The following is a 12107-nucleotide window of genomic DNA, read 5'->3' as shown; positions in this document are numbered from 1 at the left end:
TTTCCCATTTATTTATGAAATGGTTACACTGACGGTGATTTTTAAAAAGGCCTACATACATAATTTAAGCATTTAATCAAAATAAGCTTGACTGAAAAAAGCGTGACAGTGCTCCTTTAAGAAAAGACATAACATTACAATAAGCCATAAGTCAACCAACAGCTACAGAAATTATTTGAGTTGTGTTAGCAGGGTTGTCTGTAAGAATTGCCATTCAGATGATGTCATTTGGGGTCCTGCTTGGTGATTTCCTGGAAGCTTAGTCATTCGGAGGATGTCACTTGGGGTCCATAGTGCTGATCAGTTGGTATCTAAGCCATTTGGAGGATATTATTTGGGGCTCTCCATGGTGATTGGTTGACAGCGTAGCCATTCACCCCCACCCATGGACTGGAGTACTACAGTCTACCTGCAGTTGAAAGCGTTTTGTACAGATCTGGCCAGTGCGCCCCATCCTGAGTTTGTTACAGCAATGGGATGAGCCCAAATACAGAGAGGATGAAAAAACATATACAGGTCTGAAACTATCATCTGTAGATGGTGATAGATTATGCCCCCTTCAGGTAACAGCACATTACATTACATTACTTAACCAGACACATTACATGACATGACATTACATTACATTACTTAACCAGACACATGACATGACATTACATTACTTAAGCGGACACATGACATAACATTACATTACATTACATTACTTAACCAGACACATTACATGACATGACATTACATTACATTACTTAAGCGGACACATGACATAACATTACATTACATAACATTACTTAACCAGACACATTACATGACATAACATTAAATTACACTACATTACACTACATTATTAGCATTTTGCAGACACTCTTATCAAGCACAACACAATAGAACAATAAACACTTACGTAGTGACAATCAACAGCTCACATAGCCAAACAAACGAGCACAAATATCATCCTAGCAAACTAGCTATAAGACAAGTAATGGCACACAATTGAGAACAGAAACAACTACAGAGAGGTAGAGTGGGGTGGGGAGAGTTGCAGGTTGAAGAGGTGTGTCTTCAGTGTGGGGGTTTTCAAGACCAGGCTTGATATAGTGTTAGATGCTATTAAGCTTTTAGGCAAACTAGGCAGTAGGTACACTGAGGGGTAGGAAAAGGTGAGCATTGCTGGGCTAAATGGCCTGTTCTCGCCATTACCTTATGTTCTGTTATATTGTGTTGTGTTATGTTAACTTTATGCACCGGGAGCTAACTAAGCTGGCCCCAAGGTGGTCTCTCTTTCTCTTTTTGGTTTTCTTCCAGCTGCAGCCGGAGCGGCCGGTGTATGTGGCCCAGCCTGAAGGACATCAGTAGGAGTGGATCAACGGAACAACCTGCGTGCCTTTCTGGTGGGCAACGCCTGGAGGGAGCCCCTAGAAGAGGAGGAAGCCGAACCGGAACCGGAACCAGGACAGCGGACCGCCACTGGCTTGGTGAGAGCTCTTCCCTTGATTGGTCATTGAGAGCACGCAAGGGGATGTGGACCAAGGTAATTGGTCTGCTCAGCTCCGCCCGGTTGATTAACTGGTTTCATTTGACACAGGGAAAGGGACAAAAGAGCGGTGTTTGTGAGAGTTGGTGTTCAGGCAGCCAGGAAGTAAGCAGGCTCTGATCCACATTATTCTAAAAAGGTTTGGACGTTTTTTTCCCCCCTTTTGTTTTTGTTGGCCGTAACCTTTCTTTCGTTTGTGCTTGGGGGAAATGGATTTGTTTGAGGTGTGATTGAGAGTGTGGCAGTGGGGCGGCAGACCTGGGACCGTGTCGCTGGCCGAGTGAAGAGGGGCGGTGGTGACGGCTGTGGAATGGTGAGATGGAAGAGAAGGCAGCTGGAGTGAACCGGCGAGCCCCAGGCTGGGCAGAAGGTGAGCGGGAGTGGAGCCCCAGTGGTGTGAGGAACGTGCACCGCCATCAAACGCAAGCGCCAGTGTGTCCCGTTCTGTCCAGTCCACAGTGGGGTAATTGGTGCTGTGCCTTCTCCTCTCCATAGTGCGGCCCTGTTCCCCTGTCGGAGGATACTGCAATCCGGGAACCAACAGTGTTCGGCCGCGGTGGTTCCAGACGGCAGGAATGAGGAGCAGTCCTTTTTGGTTTTGTTTTTTATTTTTGGATGTGGAGACGTTCTGGCACCTGTGGCATGGGCCGAGTTGTGTCCCTCCCTTTTGGGGTGTCAGAGTGGTGTGGCTGCCAGGTCATGAAACTGTTTATTCAAAATTGTAATCACTGTGCTTAATTCATCCCTGTGTCCTGGTTGCTAGTGGTGGATGGATTCCGGTACCTGTGGTGGTGGGGGAAGCTAGCGTGACTGTTGACCCACTGACATATGCTCACTACAGACTGCTAGTGTAAACCATGCATGCTCACTACAGACTGCTAGTCTAAACCATGCATGCTCACTACAGACTTCTAGTGTAAACCATGTATGCTCACTACAGACTTCTAGTGTAAACCATGTATGCTCACTACAGACTGCTAGTGTAAACCATGCATGCTCACTACAGACTGCTAGTCTAAACCATGCATGCTCACTACAGACTGCTAGTGTAAACCATGTATGCTCACTACAGACTGCTAGTGTAAACCATGTATGCTCACTACAGACTTCTAGTGTAAACCATGTATGCTCACTACAGACTGCTAGTGTAAACCATGCATGCTCACTACAGACTGCTAGTCTAAACCCCCTACACCCCTGTTCCTCCCTCGTGTTTAATAGACTATCACATATGGGCAGCACGGTGGTCCAGTGAATAGCACTGTCACCTCACAACAAGAATGTCCCGGAAACCTCCGGGTACTTCGGTTACCTCCCACATCCAAATATCAACCGAACCCAAACACATCATTGTGTCCTGTGCTGCCAGATCTGTTCTGTGTGTCCCCCTCTGGGGGCTGTCTGCTGCCTCCTCCCGGTCTGATCCATCCCTGCTTGTATGGAGGGGCAGGAGGGCTTCCAGAACAGAGCCATACCACAAAACATAACTTTCTTTTAATTTTGTAAAACCCCACGCTAACCCAACGACGGAATTTAGCGAGGGCTGAAGGTATCAGCGTGCTCGTCCTTCTGGTGTTGCTGAACGAATACTAATAGGGTTAAAAATGAGTGGCCCCTATGCAGACAGTCTAGATCAGCCAATAAACAAACCACGATACAAAGGCAGTAGTACCACTCTGCCTTCCGCTCTTTACTGGTCCGGGCTGACCCAGAATCTCCACAATAGGGCCAATATATTCACCTTTGTTTATCTGACTCCATTTTAGAATAATAATTTAGATTAGTTGTCCACATTTAGTGGATGTCGTATTTATAATTTTGACTTGATCGCTATAGGAATCCTGTACTGAGATTTACTCTCTGAACAGTCCTCTGCTGGTACCACCGCAGGTCACATCGCGCATAATGTGCACGTCTCACGAACTGACTAGCTATCTGTAGTCATCAGAGGTCGCAGGAATAGCTACTCTTGGGTATATCTGTTTACAGCCTCGGGACCCAAGCAGACCAACCTAGCTACGGCTGTGCTCGACATGAATGAACTACCATGCGGAGGCGAGGGATTTACCAACATAGGTCTACGGGTGCTATACACCGTGATACATTAAGTGGAAATATTCATCCTCCCTAGACCAGTTCGAGGGGGTAAACCAAGCATTCCCTGTATAACTTTGAGTGTCAGTAAGCGAAACCACACAGATCAAGTTTTAACAATTTATTTTACCAGGCAGGTTACATACATGTAATTACATACAAGTTCCAAATCACAAAACATTACAACGGAAACCAAATTACGGAGTCTTAAAAGTCATACCTGGTAATAAAAGCTACATACGGGAGTCTGGCTACAGACACCCTGTACGTAGAAATTACGTGCACAGAGTGCACGGGAGGCTGATTGCATTCTCCCAGATTGCTTAGTTTGCTGTCCTTAAATCCAAAATCTGGCCTTTGATGTTAACTCTAACAATCGGTCACCCATCTGTAATTTGGAGCCACGCCTCCCCAGGAAGCGCAGGGGGGTTGAGGCACATGGCTTTCACTGGGGCAGAGCTCCACACAGCTTCTCCTGGTTGGTTATGATGTACAGGGTTTGCTGTTGCAGAAATAAAACCATTGCACCAGTCGCAATGAAACAATCAGAATAATACCAAACATGAATATTATCAAAACTGACTTTGTCATGAAACATCCAATGCTGTACACATCATTTAGTGACTGAGTAAAGAGGGAGAGAGCAATAAAGGGGGGTTCAGGAGAAGGTCAGGGCCTAACAGGCCGTGCCCTCTGAAACCTTCCCGTGCCGTAAAGGATGTTGCCCCGTCGTAACGAGTTCTACGGCTGGAGGCCTGAGTCTTCCCCCACAGGCTCCTGCCCGTATGGGTGCGGAGATAGTGGGGGTTAATGGTGCATGCTCCTAAATTACTTTACAGCCACATATTCCACAATACCAGAGGAAGCCAGCAAGCTGACCAGCCCTGAGTGATAATGCCAGATGTCCGCCTTACAATTTTAATGTCTTGACCTATGAAGTTATTGAGTATAAATAAAGTATATAATAATAATAATAAAAATAAAAATAAAAATAAAAATAAAAATAAAAATAATAATAATAATAATAATAATAATGGGCGGCACGGATGGTGCAGTGGTTAGCACTGGGGTTCGAATCCCCGTCGGCTGGGGCCTCTCTGTGCGGAGTTTGCATGTTCTCCCCGTGTCTGCGTGGGTTTCCTCCGGGTACTCCGGTTTCCTCCCACAGTCCAAAGACATGCAGGTTAGGCTGATTGGAGAGTCTAAATTGCCCATGGGTATGAGTGTGTGAGTGAATGGTGTGTGTGCCCTGCGATGGACTGGCGACCTGTCCAGGGTGTATTCCTGCCTTTCGCCCAATGTATGCTGGGATAGGTTCCAGCCCCCCTGCGACCCTGTTCAGGATAAGTGGGTTAAGATAATGGATGGATGGATAATAATAATAATAAGAATACATGTCTCCTACTGTGCTCCTCCTCCACCTTTTGGCCGCAAGCTTTTTAGATACAGTAGACAAACATCCTGAACACTTTTTAGAATAACAAATACAAGTAGACAAGCAAGGTACTGGGCAGAAGTCTCTGGGCAGTGGCCCTTTTATCTGGCTCACTGGTTCCTGGATGTAGAGAAATGTTGCAACTCAGCAGTGAATATTAGACTTGTTTACCGCCTTAAGTGCAGCTGAGACCAGATATGATTTAGTCCACAGGGAGGGAGTAATGTTCCCCCTTCCATTAAATTCAGAAACGTCATTCAACCTTGGTTGTGTTAAACGCAAATGTCGACTTCTCCCTTTCTTTTTCCTAGAAATAGGGGTGCGGAAAAAAAAAATATTTGTTAGTAATGTTTTAGGGGGCATTTGCATGGTTATTGAAGACTACTTCCAGTTAAATTTTGGGCAAGTTTTAATAAGTAATGTATATAGCTTGTGTTTCCTCCCAAATCCCAAATCCTCCGGAATTCAGTGTTGCTTGGCTGTAGAGGAACCTCTTTGGGTTCTGCTTCCAGACGTCTCTCTCCATACGTCACACAAGCTGCCATTACACTCCCCAACCACCAGAGGGAGACAGAGTGGTACTGTTGCTCCTGATGTAAAAGCACTACAGTATAATCAGAGAGAGGAAACAGTCTGGTGTTAAACTCAGTGACTGAACTGCAGTGTGGGAAAAGAAGGGGTTGCTGGGAGAATGTGCTGTATGGGAGAAGCAGCTTTTCAGTGCTCTCAAGTGATGGAGGGCATTGCAGAAATGACATTTGTTGTTAAATATGATCAAACATACTAAAATAGGACAACAGAAAAAAATCACTGATGAGCATATCATGGAAAAAGTTCCAAAGCTGGACTGGAGAAAATCGCAGTTATCAGAGAGTAGAAAATGGCCTTCGACAGTGAGCCCAGCATTCCCTCAGTCAGACTGTACATTAAATGTATATGGATATGCTGTAACTGAACATTTCCATGTGCCTCAATGAGGTCCTTGACTTTTTGAACTCCCATAGAAACTGCCATCAGAATAGAAAACATGTACATTTTCTCAAATCATATTTTACACAATCTTACCACTTCAGTCCTTCACACATTTGCACGTCTACATGTACACAGCTCAATGTCAGAAACCGTTATTTTGACATTTGAATGTTTGACAGATTAAAAATAGCAGTGAACAGTGCACATGTCCCAGCCCTCTATAGACCCACTGCTGTTCACACATCAGAGCTCCTCTAACTGTGTGTGACAGGATTTGTATAGAGGAAGGGGCTTTGCATACCTGTCCTGCCTCATTGCTCCACACACTTTAAGACCCCCAGTACTGATCAGTGACTGTCCAGTCCTTTCACAGACACTGACACAGGCAGCATTATAATGATGTCAGTCCTTCTACTGCTGGTGATTCTGGGACTTGTTGTACAGGGTGAGCAAGATTGAAACATTTTAACTTGGGATTTTGGTTATATTTAACATTTCATATGCCAACTTCTCTCTTTTCACAACAGTGCTATTATCGTCTATTCAAACATATCAGAATATTACATGGGGTTTGTCAATATTAATGTGCATTGAACTACATTTCTTAATTTTCCTTTTCAGAATCAATGGCAGATATAGTTGTGACTCAGTCTCCATCAGCTCAGGCTGTTCAGCAGGGACACACTGTCTCTATCAGCTGTACAGTCAGTCAGAGTGTTTTTGTTTATTCCGACGGTGATTCTGCTCTCTACTGGTACCTGCAGAAACCTGGTCAGGCTCCTAAACTTCTGATTAAGTATGCTACAACACGCGAGTCTGGGATTCCTGATCGTTTCAGTGGGAGTGGATCTGGGACTCAGTTTACACTGAAAATCACTGGAGTCCAGGCTGAAGATGCAGGAGATTATTACTGTCAGAGTGTACACAGCATCAGTGGTAGCGGGGTGTTCACACAGTGATACAGAGCCGTACAAAAACCTCCCTCAGTCAGACTGCACAGAGACTGCACTGCTGCAGCTGGGACCTACTGCAGGTGCTGAGGGGGGAGCACTGATCTGTAACACGATGCGGCTCTGCTCTAAAACATTGAGTTTTGTTGTGCAATAAGGACTGTAATTTTTATTGAATCAAATTTAATGCTATTTCTCTCAATGTTATTGTCAGCACATTAAAATCTTCCTCTTACTATCCATTTTCTAAGTTTGTTTAAAACTTCTCATTGAAAAAACATCAGGAAGGAGGACTCTATCACCACTTTGCAAAATGCAGACTGAAGAAAACACAAAAATAGTGAAGCAGCCCCACAATGGAGCTCAAAACTGGCCACAGCTCCAACCAGAGGGAGGGTGTCAGTGGGCTCAGTTTCCCCTGCCTCATCACACAAGAGCCTTTCTCATCTGCAGTCTGTCTGCAGTCTGCCTGTATTAGCTGAACAGGATGTACAGTCCTCCCTCACAATGGCTGTACATCTAAGTGAGTGAACTGCAGTGTGTGAGAAGAAGAGGCTGCAGGGAACATGAGCTTTAAGGAGATGCAGCTTCTCTGTGCCCTCACAGTTATGGAGGATATGATGAACATTACATGGGTCTGTAACTGTCATGTACCAAACTAAATTAGGACAACAGAACAAATCCATCCATCCATCCATCCATTATCTTAACCCACTTATACTGAACAGGGTCGCAGGGGGGCTGGAGCCTATCCCAGCATACATTGGGCGAAAGGCAGGAATACACCCTGGACAGGTCGCCAGTCCATCGCAGGGCACACACACCATTCACTCACACACTCATACCTATGGGCAATTTAGACTCTCCAATCAGCCTAACGTGCATGTCTTTGGACTGTGGGAGGAAACCAGAGTACCCGGAGGAAACCCACGCAGACACGGGGAGAACATGCAAACTCCGCACAGAGAGGCCCCGGCCGACGGGGATTCGAACCCAGGACCTCCTTGCTGTGAGGCAGCAGTGCTACCCACTGCACCATCCGTGCCGCCACAACAGAACAAATCAGTGATGAAAATATGATGCAAATGTTTCACTGCTGCACTGGAGAAAATATCACAGTCATCATTGTTCGAGTAGAAATTAGAATAGAACAGAGTTTTATTGCCATTTGCACAGGTACAATACAGTACAGGTACATTGGAATTCTTGTGCGTTCTCTTCCAGTCAGGCAAGTAAAAAATACACATAAATAATAAATAATAAAGGTGAGGCTAGTGCAAGTAAAAACAGTGCAGATGTACATACAAAACAATACAATACAATACAATCCTATATAAGAAAAATAAATAAATAAAAAGGAGACATTTCTTATTGCACATTGTTATATTTTGCTCGATTTACAGTGTACTGCACATGTTGAGGAATGGATATATTGCATATTCTGTGTGAGTGGGGGCAGATAATGTCAGTGGGGAGTGAGGTGTTTCCATCCCTCCTTAATGTCCTGTGCCTCTAGCCTGACAGTGGCTGGGAAGAAGCTGTTGTGAAAGCGGGCCCTGTGAGTTTTGATGCTCACAGGCCTGCAATGCCCCCATTTGAACAGGGCGTGTGCTGGGTGCTGTTTGTCCTTAAGGATACACTGTGCTCTCCTCCTGCAGCGCTGGGTGTATATAGTGTCCATGGAGGGGAGATCAGAGCCGATGATTCTCTCTGCTGTCTTTATGACCCGTTGCAGTTCTTTCCTCTCAGCCATAGTGGTGTTTCCGTACCACACTGTGATACCACTGGTGAGGATACTTTCCACAAGTCCTCTGTAGACTTGGGTGAGGGGCTGGAGTCCGAGTCTGGCCTTATTCAGCAGCCTGATGAAATATAACCTCTGCTGAGCTTTTTTCACTGTAGCTGCAGTGTGTTTTGCCCAGCTGAGGCTCTCACTGATCTGAAGGCCCAGGAACCTGTCGCTCTCAGTCCGCTCAACCACTGTCCCCTTGATGACGAGAGGCTGCAGAGCGGGGGCTTTTTTCCTGAAATCCAGACCTTGGGTATATGTCCTCTTGGCAGCCCGAATGGATTTTTAGAGCTCATAGCAGGAATGTCTGTACTCCATATTGTCCCCTGACTTGAAAGCTGCACACCGGTTCCTGATCTTGCTGCGTACATCCGCATTGAACCAGGGCTTCTGATTGGGAAACACACGAATAGTCCGGGTGGGAATGCAGATTGAAGTGCACCAGTCAATATCGCTGCTAACAGTATCTGTGTACTCATGTATGTTGTCTGTGGCTACCTTAAAAGTGTCCATATTTGTGGCTTCCAAACACCCCTGCAGTTCTGCTAGTGCATCTTCAGTCCACATCTTCACAGTTCTTACTATATATCAAAGGTATATGATATCAAAGGTAGACTGTTACAAAAACTAGACCATTACACCAGTCACATTGAACCAATCAGAATAACACCAAACATTACTATATTCTGACCTGGGATTATCATGAAACATCTTTATGCCATCTCCAGTATTCCTGTGCTCTAACCCTGAAGGAATGTGAGAAAAGGGGGGCCCCCAGGGCCCAAGAAGGCGCCTCTAAGAATCCTTCTCTAGCTCTCCCTCACAGGCATGTGTGCCAAAAGGTGGGGGCTAACAATGCATGCTCCAGGAGGGGGAAGTCAGCAAGCTGACCAGCGCATGACACCAAATGTTACTTATTGCTGGCTTACAGGTCATTAAGAGAGGTTAACAGAGAGGTCATTCAGAGAGGTTAACAGAGAGGTCATTCAGAGAGGTCTTGAAGAGAGGTTAACACAGTGCAGTACCTAATATTCACACTGCATACATTGGGCGAGAGGCTGGAATGCACTGTAGACAGGTCCCCAGTCCATCACAGGGCACATTCACTCACACCCTCATACTTATGGGTGATCTTTTCCAAACTCCAAATTCACAACCATGTTCTCCAAAAAAAACATGGTTTTTTAATATTTCCAAGACTAAAGAGGCACTTTCATACTTATTCACTATTTATTTCAGTATAATTCCCTCCAAAATCTTCATGAATTCAGGGTTGTTTGACTGTAGAGGACTCTCTCCAGACGTCACACAAGCTGCCATTACACTCTCAAACCACCAGGAGGAGTCAGAGTGCTGCTGTTGCTCCCGATGTAAAAGCACTACAGTATAATAAGAGAGGAAACTACAGGCTGGTATTAAATCACACCTGGCCAGTGCTGACTGTTTGAAGCAGCCCCACAAGGGAGCTCAAAACTGGCCACAGCACTGACCAGAGGGAGGGTGTCAGTGGGCTCAGTTTCCACTATGCATCACAGTAGAATCGTACATTTTGACTAAATTTAGTTTGGTCCTAATTTAGTTTGGTAGGACAAATCAGTGATGAAAATATGGTGGAATAGTTTTACTCCTGCACTGGAGAAAATCTCACAGAAATAAAATGAAGTATAAAGTCTCCTTCTACAGTTATCCCAGTACTGCCCCTCTGTTACCAGAAGGCTTCTCACTCTAATCATCTGAAAACTACAGGGTCACATGTGAAGGAAGAACCTGCTCATGGCGGAAAAATGCAAAAACTCACCACAGAGTTTTAATTAACTTTAATTTTGCATGGATAAACTGTGATTTAATCATTCCCTGTGTATATGTGATATTCCTGACCTATACTGTCATTTCTGATACTGAAACTTTGTTCACTCACAATTTATGAAGCTCAAGTTTTTAAGAATCTTCGCTCATATGCAGGCACCTGTGACCACGTAGACAAACTGTAGACAAAAGAGCAATATAATTTCAATAATTGCAAATAATTGTTGGTCAATAAAAGCTGTAAACAGTGCATTGCTTGTAATGACTCTTACAATCTTATTTTCTTCTCTCAAGTAGAATATATTAGCTCATTTTATCTACTTGCTAGAACGTGAAACTGTATTACCCTATTGGTCAATCTTAAATTGAATAAAACTGTGTGACCTCATTGGCAATATTTTGGTGTAATTTAGACTGACATATGTTTTGTTTTTGGGGGTGAATATGCACTACAGACCCACTGCCTTTCACAAATCAGAGCTCCTCTATGTGTGACAGAATTTGTATAGAGGAAGGGGCTTTGCATACCTGTCCTGCCTCACTGCTCCACACAATTTAAGACCCCCAGTACTGATCAGTGACTGTCCAGTCCTTTCACAGACACTGACACAGGCAGCATTATGATGATGTCAGTCTTTCTTCTGCTGCTGATGCTGGGACTCTTTGTACAGGGTGAGCAACATCTGAATTTGGGATCTTGGTTATATTTTAAACTATTATCACAACAGTGCCATTGTTGTCAATTGAAATTTACCAGAATATTACGCAGTGTCTGATAATATTAATGTCCATTGACCTATATTGACCTATATACCTCTTTGTATTTTGTTTTCCAGAATCAATGGCAAATATAGTAGTGACTCAGTCTCCATCAGCTCAGACTGTTCAGCAGGGAGACTCTGTTTCTATACGCTGTACAGCTAGTCAGAGTGTATACGTTGATTTTGCTGGTGACCACTGGCTCCACTGGTACCTGCAGAAACCTGGTCAGGCTCCTAAACTTCTGATTAAGTATGCCACAACAGGCGAGTCTGGGATTCCTGATCGTTTCAGTGGGAGTGGATCTGGGACTCAGTTTACACTGAAAATCACTGGAGTCCAGGCTGAAGATGCAGGAGAGTATTACTGTCAGAGTTACCACTACATCAACAGTAAAGCTGTGTTCACACAGTGATACAGAGCTGTACAAAAACCTCCCTCAGTCAGACTGCACAGAGATTGCACTGCTGCAGCTGGGACCTACTGCAGGTGCTGAGGGGGGAGGCACTGATCTCTGACACCAATACTGCCAGCAGGGCTGTAGGGGGCGACAATGAGCTGCAGCCCTGAACACACACCTCTCTGTGCTGAAGAGGAGCTACTCTGTGTCACATACAGAACCCATAGCAGAGCTGCTGCTGAACCACGCACACTCCTGTAGCACAACATCACAGATATTACATAGTGTATCACACACACTCCTGTACCACAACATCACAGACATCACACAGTGTATCACACACTCCTGTAGCACAACATCACAGACATCAC

The 12107-nt window shown here is 44.8% G+C and overlaps 1 long non-coding RNA gene across 1 annotated transcript; it reads left to right on the top strand.

Annotated features, from left to right (window-relative positions):
• Nucleotides 1–11169: 11169 nt before the first annotated feature.
• LOC133114267 (uncharacterized) lies at nucleotides 11170–11479 on the top strand. Its single transcript, XR_009705536.1, has 2 exons — nucleotides 11170–11249; nucleotides 11414–11479. It is a non-coding gene; the product is annotated as an uncharacterized LOC133114267 (long non-coding RNA).
• The last annotated feature ends 628 nt before the right edge of the window (nucleotides 11480–12107 follow it).

Source organism: Conger conger, chromosome 16 (assembly GCF_963514075.1).
Source record: "Conger conger chromosome 16, fConCon1.1, whole genome shotgun sequence".
Classification (NCBI taxonomy): domain Eukaryota; kingdom Metazoa; phylum Chordata; class Actinopteri; order Anguilliformes; family Congridae; genus Conger; species Conger conger.
The sequence above is the reverse complement of the archived record's forward strand: the minus strand, read 5'-3'. Positions and strand labels throughout refer to the sequence as shown.